The sequence below is a fragment of the Mus musculus genome, chromosome 4 (assembly GCF_000001635.26).
Source record: "Mus musculus strain C57BL/6J chromosome 4, GRCm38.p6 C57BL/6J".
In the NCBI taxonomy this organism is placed as follows: Eukaryota; Metazoa; Chordata; class Mammalia; order Rodentia; family Muridae; genus Mus; species Mus musculus.
This window is the reverse complement of record NC_000070.6, coordinates 131,152,708-131,164,630: the sequence shown is the minus strand read 5'-3', so window position 1 is coordinate 131,164,630 and position 11,923 is coordinate 131,152,708. Positions and strand designations below refer to the sequence as shown.

General features: G+C 50.9%; 1 long non-coding RNA gene across 1 annotated transcript; it reads right to left on the bottom strand.

Annotated features, from left to right (window-relative positions):
- Nucleotides 1-1,955: 1,955 nt before the first annotated feature.
- On the bottom strand, nucleotides 1,956-8,285 carry Gm42318. The gene is made up of 3 exons (XR_881448.1): nucleotides 6,755-8,285; nucleotides 5,545-5,627; nucleotides 1,956-2,370 (listed from the first exon to the last, which is right to left on the bottom strand). It is a non-coding gene; the product is annotated as a predicted gene, 42318 (long non-coding RNA).
- Between the last annotated feature and the right edge of the window lie 3,638 nt (nucleotides 8,286-11,923).

The following is an 11,923-nucleotide window of genomic DNA, read 5'->3' as shown; positions in this document are numbered from 1 at the left end:
CAAGCTGTCTGAAGAAGCGAGAAAGTACAGATTAAAAAATGCACAGGGGAAAATGGGAAGACACTTGGATATACAGACACAGAGCTGAGGGGTGTCCCCAAAGGACAGAGGAGATCAGCTGAAGGGCAACAATCTGCCCCCCACAAAAAAATAAAACAAATAAAAGTGTCTCTGCCTAGATTCCAGGCTAAGGGCTTGGAGACGGACCGAGAAGCACCTCCTGAGGCCTCATTTTGGATTCAATAAGAACATTATTTAACAACATCGGCCGCTCGGCAGGATTAGGCCTGGATGGGAGGGAAGGGCTAAACAGGACTGACGGTATTGTTCTCCCAATTATGTCTGCAGATAATTACCTATTATGCAGAAGCCCCCAGCACGATTTTAATAATCACTGTTTAAATAACACACTTCCGCTCTCTCTTTACAAATTAACCTCCAGGAAGTATAATTAATGCCCACATGAGACAGTTTGCCGTGTCGTTTGGGACTGAGAGATAGCTGGAATCTGCCTCTGGAGTCTCCATGAGACACCACAGGATCAGGTGGCTGGGGACAGTAAGACCTCTGAACTAGGCCACTCTATGGGCAGAAAGAACAGTTTATTGGGGAAACCACATGCTGGGCCGATTCATGCTGTCGAGGACAGCAGCCAGCAGCCAAGCTTTGAAGTTTTAACAGCTGGTGGGAGGAGGCAGCCAGGCCAGAACAGCCTGGTGGCTGACATGGTGACTGTGTTATGTTGGAGGTCAGTTGGGTTAATCCAGAACTAGATGCCCTTGTCCCAGGTAGCTGACCACTGGCAGTTGATAAGGGAAGTGGTGGCTTTCCTGGTAAACAGAAACCCACCTATGAGATTCCTGAGGAAAGCCGAGTTGAGGTTTCATTTGGGGGTCCTGCTCTGGACTTAGCAGGCTGAGCATGGTGATGGCTGGCTACATTGAGGATTCCATGGCCATCATAGTGAGAGTGACAGGAGCAGGCTCCCAGATGGCGATTACTGCAGTTAACACCCCTGACAGCATCTCCATCGGGCAGCCTGAAGCCATGGGATCAAACTTGCACCATCCCAGTTCATAGATGGAGAAACTGAGGCAGAGTGGCGGCGTTGGCAAGCTGTTCCTTCACAGTCACACAGAGGAGACAGAGGCTTGATTCTGTCTTCTCGTCCTGTGCTTCGTTGCAAGATATTTGATCACACTTCCTGGAAGAAAACCTGTTTCTAGTTGTTGTGTGACTCAGCCCTAGCACACACTTTTAATTCAAGAGCTTTCTGCACGAATACTGTAAACAGGATTGAATAAAGTCAGCCACAGGCCAAGAGGTGGAGCAGGTTAGCAGACAGGGAGTGGACATAGGAAGACATAGCGGGTAAGAGGAAGTCAGGAGGATGGAGAGAGAGACACAGGAAGTAGAAAGGAGGGACAATCAGCTTGAGGGGGTTTTGAGAAGGCATAGAGTAGGAGAGCTTTCCTTTGGGGATGTCGGCTGTGGAGGAGGGTCAGCTCGGTGCTTTCTCTGCTTCTCTGAACTAGCAGGCTTTCACCCCTAGCACCTGGTTCCCAAGTCTTCATTGATAAAATTGCCCACTTGAGATTTTGTTAAAAACCAACAGTGCTTTCAGTTGCAGGGATAGTTCCTTTAAACTGCTCTAGTGGGTGTGTATGTGTGTGTGCGTGTTCATGCATGTGGGTGTGCTGTGCATGTAAGAATATGCACGTGTGTACTGTGGTGTATTACATATGTGCAGGTGTATTTGTGTATGGGCATGAGTATGTGTGCCTGTGTGTACAGGCATACCTGTACGTGTGTGCATGAGTGTGTGTCACACCTTTATGTGTGTACAGGTACACCTGCATGTGTGTGCATGAATGTGTGTGTGTGTGTGTGTGTGTGTGAGTATGTGTGTGTGTGAGTGTGTGTGTGAGTGTGTGTGCGTGAGTGAGTGGGTGGGTGTGAGTGAGTGAGTGTGTGTGTGTGTGTGTGTGTGTACACGTGCACACGTATGTACCATCCATTCATGGTGTATAGAATGTTCCCTCCTCTCCCTCTGCTGGATTGGGAACTCCAACTTCTATCCTCTTCTTTCATTGATCCACAGGAAAGCCACCGGCCATCCACCCACTCCACCACCAGCCTAGGGAATAAATGCCTCTCTCTTCCTCTGAGCCACACAGCCTGGAGAATGTGTGAACTGTGATCTTTCTTTCTATCTTGGTCTTGTGGGATCTCGACTTTGTTGTCTGTTTAAATTCCGTGATGATCAGGCTGGCGGGGCTTGTTTCCCAAGGCTAGCCCTTGAGTCCTTGTCTCCCAGCTCCACATTATTGCTCCAGTTCCTTCCTCCCCTGTGAGGTGCGTGTCTTTCTTCTGGATTTTAAAAACAAGAGGATGTTATGGTACTAATCTTACTGCTGCCCTCCCCCCACAACACACACACACACACACACACACACCGTGGTCATGTGCTGGCCCTCAGACACTTTTGATAGGATGGAAGCTTGAGACAATGAGTCCTCCAGTTAGAATGAAATTAGTTAACTGGGGCCATGCCCTTGAAGGAGGTTGGGTTCCCACTCCCTCCCCTGTCTTTCTCCTCAGCTGTCTCCTCTGCCACAAACTCCATCCCCTCAAGAACACCTCCCCCCCAAAAAGCCCAAAGGCAACAAGGCCACTCAATCACAGGCTGAAACTTCTGAAATTGAGTCCACATGACCTTTCTCCTTTAGGTTGTCTACCTCACGTGTTTCATTACAGTACTGGAAAACTAACTCATGCAAGCTTCCAAACACATCTTCACTGGAACGCAAATTTCTTCCTTAAACAACTCAGTATGGTGATTCAGTTGGCTCTACCGTGTTCCTCTCCTGACTTCATTTGGAACAGAACACATAGCTCCCTGGCTCTCTGCCCCCTACGTCCCTGTAGACAGCCGGCTGCCATTCCTCAGTAGCGGGTCTGTCTCCTTGGACTCTGCACAGAGTTTCTCTGTTTTTGCAGCTCCACATTTGCCTGAGGCAGGTTTTCATTTCATCCGTCCTGCTCAGGATTTGTAGACATGATTAATGTAGGAAGAGCTACAGGCTCTGGGCTGAAGGGACTACGTTTGCTTAATAGCATTAACGCTATCATTAATATTGGTTATAATTAATAAACAGAATAGCTAAGGACTTACTGAGTGCCAGGAGCTATTGTAAGAGCCTTTATAGCCAACTTTTTTTAACCTGCAAAGACCTCATGAGAAGAGCTAAAACACAGGTGAACTCCCTGCAGGAGGGGACTGGGCAGGGGAACTTTGGTGCTGAGCCAGGCAGGTCATAGTTCAGAGCTTTCTCTGGTCCTTTACCAGTCCTGTGGCCCCTTTTTGAGCCTTAACTTCCTACTCTGAGAAACATGGTGTGGGCGGGCATGGCTCTGTGGGACCAGGACAGAGTTGGGGCTAGGACAACAGGATACCCATGTTCTCTAGAGTTGGGGTTGGTACCGAGCCCTGGCTCACATGGGGCTGGGAGCATGGGGAAGATGGTGGGTTTCTGGAGTGAGGGGCCTTCTGTGAACTGCCCGGAGGCAGTGGGGCACGGAGAGCCCAGGGCTCTGACATCCCGATGTCATCTGTGAAGCCTGCCACGTCCCAGCAGAGAGCAGAGGACAGAATGCCACCCGGAGCCTCTGTTCTCAGTGGAGCCAAGGCCATCTGACAAGACCCACTCCCACACGAGCATCTTCGTGACTTCTTAGTGACATGTCTGCATCCAGCTGACAGTGCAGCCGGCAGCTAATTGTCACCTGTCATACATGTGCACAAGCCAAGGGTCTCATTTCCACCCAGGTTTATGGAAGCCTAGTACCTTTTATTTGATGAGACCTCTCTGAACCTGTCAGAGACACATCATGTTTGGAAAAAGCATTTTTAAAAAAATATTCCTTTTCTGAGTAGATGTGTTTCCTTGTCTGGTCTGGGGCTCTTCATGTGTAGCAAAATAACACATAGCACTTCAGGACAAAAGAAGTTGCTAGGGGTAGGGAGTAGGAGAGATGAGTGAGGGTGTGTGTGTGTGTGTGTGTGTGTGTGTGTGTAGGATTAAGGGGCACAAGGGATAACCAGACACTCTGGGAACAGCAAGAGGAGACTACACACACACACACACACACACGCACACGCACACACAGGTCTCCTGGTAGCTGGACCCTGTATGGAAGAGGAGAGCTCTAGCTGTGTCCCAGTGTTCTTTGTGCCTGAGAGTCCTCTGCTCACAGGATGTGAAGCTCTGGAGGATTGGCAGGCAAAGATCAGCTTAGAAAGCCCCTCCCCCATCCCTTAGCTGCTGGAGGTCCCGGTGCTAGGCACCCGCACTGTCAGTAACAGGCTGGCTTGCTGGTGCCTTACTTCTTTTACCCACCCTACCACATCCCTCAGCCTCCTGGGGGGGGGGGGTGTTCAGGACAGAGCCTGGCACCCAGGGACTATCCGTGAGTGATTGGTTAGATGACTCAATCAATCTCAGTTTCTCTATCTAAAAGATGACTGTAGGGTCTCTTGTAACTTCCCTCCCCCCTCCACTTCTACGGACAATACAGGGCACACCTGCAGGCTAGGCAGGGCAACACAGGTGCACCAGGGCCCCAGCAGGGCTGGCCAGCGCACTGAGTGCCAGGCTCACAGTGCCTGCTGAGTGTGGGGGTGTGTGGCTATGGGAAGCAGGTTCTGCATACGGCAATGTGTCTGTAAATATCAGCAGATTATTCTCATTAGCATATGTTTATTGTCTGTCAAATGTATACATTATGCATTATTTCCCCAAAGAGCAGAAGCTGCCAAGAATCTGATGTCACCGACTTGTGTTCATTCACTGACTGGGGAGAGGAAGGACCGGTGGGATAGGGGAGAGTCTCCCCACAACACAGGCAAGTCCTGAGCCCCGGAGTTCTGGGAGAGACGGAGAACTAGGCAGAGAGAAGCCATCCCAGCCACCAGCTTGGACCTACATGACAGTCCTGGGATAAGGAATGGCTCCCTGCTCTCCTACCCGAGCAGCTCCAGCCAGGGCCCTGCAGAGGGAGAGTTCTGGACTCTGAACATACCTATCCTTCTAGACTTCTGAGCCCCAGTTTCCCATCTGTAAAGCAGAGGTGAAAGGATCTCTTTGCCCCCTAGAAGTAGGAGATGGTAGGCACACGCAGCCAGGGCTCCTGAGAGAAGGAGCCGCACTTATTTCTGAACTCCTAATCCTTCCATGTTGCTTAGGGCTGGGCAGAGTGGAAGCCATGGACCCATTTCACAGATGCACACAATGGCTGCGCTAGTAGTGTAAACAGCTCATGCACTAAGACCTGCACAAGGACACAAGATCCCCTTCCCAGTTTCATGTTAGATGTCATCATAATCCTATAAGGGACAGCCACGTCCCAGCTGGTGGGTGGGGCAGACATTCAGAGTGCAAATCTCAGGACCTAGACTTGGCTCTCAGCCCATATCCACATTCTTGGGATCACAAACACGGCTGCCCCTCCCTCACTCCACTCACAGCAACAGCAGACACCTACCTGGTAAGAGGGACTTAGGGATGGGTCCACGACCTACACAGCCAAAGGGCATGAGAAGAAATCTTCTGGTGGTGGAAGGCCTTCTGGGAAAAAAAAATTCTTTTTCAGTTTTGTCCACAGTTTCCTTCTCAACTTAGATGTGATGCCTGGAAAGGCAGCAGCCATCTTGCAACCATGAGGCAACAAGCTAAGGACTAAAAGCCAACACAGACCAGGATAGTAAGGCAGGACTAGAAAGAGCCAAGACCCGGTTTGACATACTTGAGCGCGTGGCCAGGCTGGACAGCCAATGCCGATTAGTGGTTATCAGGGAGCACTTATGTCTTAGATATGTCTTTGCTCCCCTGTTCATGCTGCCCAGCGTACCCCAAGTCAGGAATTAGTAATGATGTGCCGAGCACAGATGGGCCAAATGATGCCTTTGCTCATGCCACAACCGTTTGTCTGAGTACTGGGCTCTGAATCCACAGAGGAGGCTCTGTTGCATAGATCTTTGCAGTTCGCAAACATCCTGTGAGCAGAGCAAGGCAGTTGGATTCAGTTACCAAGATGCTGGTAATAGCATCATTCAGCGTGAAGGTGAAAGGCCAGCCTACAGTCTGTAAAGTGCTGAGCTGAGATGTAAGATTGAGTTCTGACAAGTGGGAAACTGTGGGGGGGAGGGGCATGGAAAGGGGGTGTGGGGGGCAGGGGGAGGGGAAGGGGAGGACAGGGACAAGAAGGGAGGCTGTTTCTGTCCAGGTGCCCAGAGCCTTCTCCCTTCCTCAGACACTGAACTACGTGGCTGGAGCTCTCTTGAGAGATTATCACAAGGAACCAAAGAATGACTGATAGCCATAGCTGTACCTGCACCAATCCCTGCCAGGGTATTCTGTAAGGGACAAAAATGATCAGGGGGTGTTGGGAGAGGGGCAGAGGGGGAAAGGAGAGGGACGTTGGGGCAAATGCTTTTCCAAATGTCAGCTCCCGCGTTCCCGAGGAAACTGAATTAAAGGCTCGTTACAAATGTGTTTTGCCATCAGAGCGAGAGATTCGTCTCCCCGAACGCTTTGCTCTGACAGTCGGCGTCAAAGAGTTTGACAGAACTCATTTCTCCATCAGACGTATGAGATCAAGGTAGCAACAAAACCGTTTCTCGAGGAGCACGGGGCTCACTTACCTTGATGGAAAGGGTGAGAATTCCAACGGGAGCGCAGGGCTTGCTGCTTACCGGTGCAGGGGGATGGATGCTGGCGGAGCTCAGGGTCATTTTTCCTCTGGAAATTTCTCCGTGTTTTAGTTGTCAGTGGGCAGGCATGGACCAGGCTGGGGGTGCTAGAGTACTCATCCAATGCTTCCACGACCTGGAGAAGCCAGCACAGCCTTTGCTACTCAAGTCTCTCACCCTCAGTCTCTCCTCCATCACTGATGGACCCTTTCCTGCTGTTCCTGGTTCCCAAGACACAGAGGTCCTGGGTTACTTGGTTTTGTCTCCACAACAATCATAAGCAACCCCAGCAACGTCCAGAGTGGCCTCACCCACTTTGACCCTCAGGATCACCCTCCATGGAGGTAATACAGACTAGGGGACTGCAGGTTTTGTGTATCCACAGGGATTTATGGTGGCACATAGTAGGCCTTCAGCTGCTGGTTGTCTCCAGGAGGCTGTCTGGGTGGAAGGTCTCTGGGTCAGTCTACTCTCTGCTGTTTTATGAGTGGTGGGTGGAGACCCATCCTCTGCAGCTGTTTGCCTTGACTATAACAAAATGCCCAAGGGAGCTATTTACCAGGAAAAGAGGTTGATTTGGGTTCCTTAGGGAGATTTGGTCCTGGTCCCTTGGCTGTTGGGCGGTGTATGAGACAGCAAGGTGTCCTAGCAGAAAGCATGTAGGAGTGCAAAGTGGCTCGTAGACAGCAGACAGAGGGGAGCAGGGAGCTGGTATAACCTTCAAAACCACAGGTCCTACAACCTGCCCCCTATAGCTTCTTCCTTCCTTTCATTGCCTCCAACAGCACCATCCATGTCTGGCTCCATCTGTGGCCACAGACTGTGTAGTTCAGTCACCTTCTGGAAGCTCCAGTACAGCCCTCGGGGGACACTTCCAGTCTAAGCTCCCACAGCTTAGAACCATAGCCTCTGAACCAGGCACCCATGGGTTTGAGTCCACCTCCCCCACTGGCTTGCTCTGTGTCTCAGGATGGCTGTCTGTCCCTCTCTATGCTGCAGCTTCCCCACTGGTAACATGGAGGATACCAAACTTGAAAGCCAAGCATGGGTGATGTTCTCTAACAGTTAAGGAGGATGGCAGTGACCGTGATGATGACAGCAGGGGACACTGGCACAATGGGTGTGGTTAGGCGGCATCGCCGGGATGATGGTCATAGTGGTGACCATGATGAACATGGAGATCCTTCCCCTGAATGCATGGTCACCACAGTCACAGCAGCAATGACAATGGCACCTTGGGCTCTGTCTCAAGTTCAGGACCACCCCGCTATACTTGCTGTCCTCTGTGCCCCGCCAGGACCCTCAGCAGCAGCACCCCATATCCTCAGTGGGGAGCAGCAGGCAGAACTGAGTCTCTACACCCAGGAGTGATAGACTTCACACTTGACCTCAGGTTCCCAGGGGGTGACCAAGAGCAGTTCCAAAGTCACCATGGTTCTTCTGGGCTAGTGATGCTTGAGCCTTTGTTTTCCCTCCTCCGTGCCCCTTCCCCAGGCTTCTCTCCCTCTGCCTGAGGCCATGCCCCGAGCCTCCCTTTCTCCCCGTGGTTTCCTTCTCACTATTACTGGGGCAGAAGTTCCCCCGCACCTTGTATCAGTGATCCTTACCTCCTGCTTTGTTGATTTGGGTGTTGATTTGGGCAATGTAAATACTTACATTATATCCAAGCATACAGGACCCTGTCTTGGCAGTTCTTGTCTTTGTAGTTTCCTGGGAGCCATGGAGTGGGAAAGAGGTCTGGGTTTTCTCTCAGTTCTGTGGAGTGGAAGTCAGTGGGCGCCATGCAAGTGGGAGAACAGGTGTGCGTTTGCCCTTGAGGAGGCTTTATGCATGTGCTTTAGAGAAGAAGACCAGAGATTGTAGTGGTAACCAGGTCACCCTGGGGTGGGGGTAGGGGGGTTCCTCCTCAGATCGGGAGCCCCTGTGAGTATCACCCATGTGCCAGGTCACTGGTGTCCAGATCACCAAGTTCACAAGGTGAACATTGGAGTGACATTGGCAAGTGACATTGGAGGTCCCTTCTCCTCCCCAGCCTCTCTGGAACAAGGCCTGAAGGACTATGACAGGGGTCTGCTTGGGACCTGGCCAGTCTGTTTGTTCTGGGACCCCTGGAGCCCCCCCTCCCCGCTTTTCAGAGCAGCCTCACTCCAGGCAACAGTTGTCCAGCAGAGCAGGAGGCCAGGAGCACCAGCCACCTATGAAGAAGGACAGCCAGGAGAGGCAGACATGGGATGAATCAGGTCTATGAAGGAGACAGGAGCAGAGTTGTGGTGTGATCACAGCGGCCATTGCTGAGCAAGGCAGAGCAGGAAGGCCAGCACTTCCAGGGTAGAATCTCAGTTGTCTTCCCACAAGCCAGGAAGTCACTTGTCCGAGGCATGTGACCAACAAGGGGTGGGTCCAGGAATTCAACCTAGGATGCAGTGGCTGCCGACAGAGCTCCTGCTCACAGCCAAGGTGTCATGTTGGCAGCCCACTTCCATCACCTGCCAAAGCCAGCCCTGTCCTGACATAAAATCCCAGACCATCAAAACTGAGGGGACGCTGGACACTGTTAGCCCCGAGTTTCTCGTTTTGGTGGCTTCTGGCCACATACAGGGGCTGAGTCCTTGAGACGTGGCATAAGAGTTTAACATGGAAACCCCTGCATTTACCATGTGTAGGATTTGGCCGTCCCTGGGTTTACTTACCTATTCTCAACCACAGACCAAAAAAGGATTACATGGAGCATGTCCATTAAAGTATTCAATATAGGTAATTCCTGAGTTTCCATGTGTGCCCTGCTTTAAGTAGAATCCTGAAATCTCATGGGAATCTTGTCTGTCCAACCATGTTGGAAATTCTTCCTTTCTCCAATGTGCCCCCAAGGTGTATGCTACCTCCATCAATTAGTGGCCATCACAGGGCTTGAGTGAAAGTAACCCTTCTGTTACTTAATAATGGCTCTTTGCGCCACAGTCCCACCGCTGTACTTTGCATTGCTGGACAGACACCACAAAGAGCATCTCTCCATGGAAAGGTCAAGAGGAGGGGAAAACTCCACATGAGATCTTCAGTGTGGGAGAGTGAAGACAGCCCATTGAATAAGTATTCTCTGGAATATTTTGATTTAACTACTCTGAGTAGCAGTGGTCTTCTGCAGACCAGGATCAGTCTGGGATTGGCAACTATCTTAGAAGAGGATTTGTTTTTATATTGAGAAATCTACTCTATCTGCAAGTTAGCCAACGGAACCAAAAATACCCTCCCCATCCAAGGTCGGCCCCCTCCCTGTCTCGAGAGAGACTGCTCTTGAAGAAGGTGAGATTAAAGGATCCAACTGGCTTACGTGGGAAGATGACTCCTACTGTGGTTTGAAAGTCAGATGTCTCCCAGAGGCTCATGTGTTTAAACACCTCGACCCCTTCTGGTGGTACCATTTACAAAGTCGCAGAACCAACAAGATCTTTTAGGGGAGAGAACGTTGACCTCACTGGTACTATACGCCATCACTAGAGTTCAATTCGTGGCTTAATTGACAAATTTGGCTTGATCATAGATCTGAATGCACACGGGGAAACAGTAAATCAGGGACTGGTTAGCAGCAGGTTCAGGGGCACTGGGTATGTCCTGGTTAAGGGCCCAGGTGTGTCCCCACAGGTCGGGGGAACCACCCCAAGGAATATGGGGTCACATGACATGTTGAGCTAAGCAAAGATGCTCTATAGGAACCTGCATGTTTTAGCTTTGTAAACGAGACAACTGAGAAACTTGAGATCCTCCTGTGACATCCTCCTGAATATTCTCCTGTCCCCAAGCTTAGGGTAGGCCTAGAGCAGGGAGTAGCGGAGGGGCTGAGTGTCCAGCAGTCTCAAAGGCCCAGTCACAGCAGGAACGGAGCCTTCGAGGAACGTGGCTGCTAGAAAAGGCTGTGTGACAGAAGCCTGTGAAAAATGAAGGGACAATGGGAAGAGGGAGAAAGGAAATCTATAACTCCCTCGGGGAGCAAGAGCCTCCATTTGTCAACTTCTCCTTTCTAAACGTCGCCATGGACATGAGGGCTCCTGAGCTCTTGATTCTGGACGTGATGGAACTGTTAGTCCTCAGTCGGCAGGTCACAGAGGGAAGGGAAAGGCTTGAGCGCCGTCCAGTGTGTCAGCAGTGGCCCAGAGTGGCCAGAGCTGCAAAGGGCAAGGTCCTGTCACCGGGCTGAGGGATTTTTCAAGGCCATACAACTCTGGGTGGATGTGCAGGGGTCAAGGGGCAGGGTTTGGGAAGTGTCTTAGTTACTCTGCTATTGCCTGGAGAAAGAACATAACCGAAAGCAACTTGGAGAAGAGAGGGGTTTACTTCAGCTTATAGGTGTGGTCCATTAGGAAGAGAAGCCAGGGCAGGAACTGAAGAAAGTGAGGTGATAGAAAAACACTGCTTACTGGCTTGCTCTCCCTAGGTTGCTCTGCCTCCCTTCTTACACAACCTAGAGCCACATGCCCAGGGGTGATACTACCCACAGAGCTCTGGGCCAGTATGCGTCGATCATAAATCAAGAAATTCCACTAGGCAGATCTCTGTGAATTTGAGACCAGCCTAGTCTACTTAGTGAGTTCCAGGACAGCCAGGGCTACACAGAGAGACCCTATCTCAAAATATGAACAAACAAATAACAACAACAAAAAAATCAAACTTCTCCTTTCACTTGGCACAGTCCCTCCCCTTTTTCTCCAGACTCGTGGGTTCCTTGAAATGCCTGGAGTCTCCACCTGTGAGACCCACCTGTCAGTTTCTGAATCAACACACCCTCTCAGCTGCCACAGGGGCATTGCACTCACTGTCCTTGTGGCCTTGAGGAGACAGCTCCACCTTCTGTGGGGCAAGTGGACCATGCCACCAGACAGAAGCAGGTTCAAAAATCCCCCAGGAAATCTCATAATTGAGAACAGCAGGCACCGGAATCAGCTTCCAGCCAGGCTCTACCTGAGACATGTAACCACGACACCCCACGGAGAGGACCATGACAGCGAGTCACACAGGGACAACACCTGAAGTGTTGTCCCTAGTATACAAATAGAGCATCCCTAGTATCAGACTGAGCCATCAGGAACCATTTACCCGTGGTTCCCACCCTCCTCCCAAAATGTTTATACAGACTCCATCCCCATGGAATAAAGTGCACGAGTTATTTCACCAAGAACC